We start from the raw sequence: 1655 nt of genomic DNA on the forward strand, positions 1-1655 counted from the left end.
CTATTATATTTTTCTCTATTTTTAGATTCTCCTCCTATAAAATGGGGATACTCTACTTTATCTTTTATTTTACCCTCTCTTAGGGCTTATTATTAATAACTTATATAGAACGCCGAGATATATATTTAACTTCTCCCCCCTTCTTTACTTCTAATAGAGGTTTACTAATTTATTTAATTTAATATATTATTACTATTACTAAGAGCTATACTAACTCTATTATCTCTACTAATTTTATTATTTCTACTACCCTTAAGGTTACTAAAAATATTATAGAAACTAGCTCTCTAATTAATATTTTTAGTTCTACTAGTATTAATTTTATTCCTTCTTCTACTCCCTATTATTCTAAGTATATATATAAGTAATAATAATTAGTAATTTTTTCTCTAGTATTATAGTAGCTCTTACTAGTAGTTTATATAGCTCTTTAGGTTTTTATAGTAGTTAATCTTTTATTAATAATCTCTATATAGATATAATTTTTTTCTTTTTCTCTTTATTAGTACTACTATAGCTAGTTTTAATTAAATAAAGTTTCTCTTTATTCTAGTATTAACCTACTACTATCTATAAAAGTTACCTTATATTTTATAAGGGCCTTAAGTATATTCTTAAGGTCCTCCTTATTAAGCTATATAGCCTTTACTAATAGATAATCTAGCTACTTAATTTTAAATTAGGTTTTTCTATATCTTATCTTATAATCTAGTATTTTTTTAACTTCCTATTCTTTATAGTTATCTATAACTACTACTAAAGGGGGGTCTAGTTTCTCCTATTCTCTCTTCTTAAAGAGTTCTAGTAATAATATATAGAATACTAGGTATATTCTATATGATAGTAGTAATATAAGGTAGTATATCTACTTACTAATAGACTCTATAATAGGAAAGAATCCTATTATTTTATTATTAAGTTTTTTATTTAGCTATTAGATTTTGATATTCCTTATTAAAAGTTTAACTTTATCCCCTACTTTAAATAATATAGGGTTATACTTATAGTTATACTACTTAGTCTAGTTCTCCCTAGCTTTCTAGAGATTCTCCTTAAGGGTTCCTCTTATCTTTATAAGTAATAGGGCTCTCTTCTTTACTTTAAGGTCTTTTAATCTATATAGATTCCCTATTTCTATATCTATTAGGCTTTTAGAATTATACCCTATAAGAGCTATAAATAGAGAAATTCTTATACTACTTTAATCTAAAGTATTATATATAAATTTAACTAGAAGTAACTAATTAACTTAATTTGTTTACTTATAGTTAATATACTACTATAAATATCTTTTTAAAATTTAATTCTAGATCTCGGTTTACTTATTTATTTAAAAATAAAAAGCTATACTAAGCTTCCTAGCTATCCTAAGATAATAGTAAAAGTTTAACTAGAAATTACTAATAAAGAAGGTACCTCTATCTATAATTATCTTTTTAGGTATATTATACTTTATAATAATTTCTCTAAAAATAATATTTATAAAGGCCTCTATTTTAATTTCCTTAATATAAAGAAAGTATCTTATAAATTTAATATATCTATCTACTATTACTAGAATAGTATTACTAGATCCCTTAGTCCCTTCCCTTAATATTAAGTTTGGGAGATTTATAATAAAATCTATAGATATAAATAACTATAGTTATTATACC

Source organism: Trichophyton rubrum (assembly GCF_000151425.1).
Source record: "Trichophyton rubrum CBS 118892 genomic scaffold supercont2.5, whole genome shotgun sequence".
NCBI lineage: Eukaryota > Fungi > Ascomycota > Eurotiomycetes > Onygenales > Arthrodermataceae > Trichophyton > Trichophyton rubrum.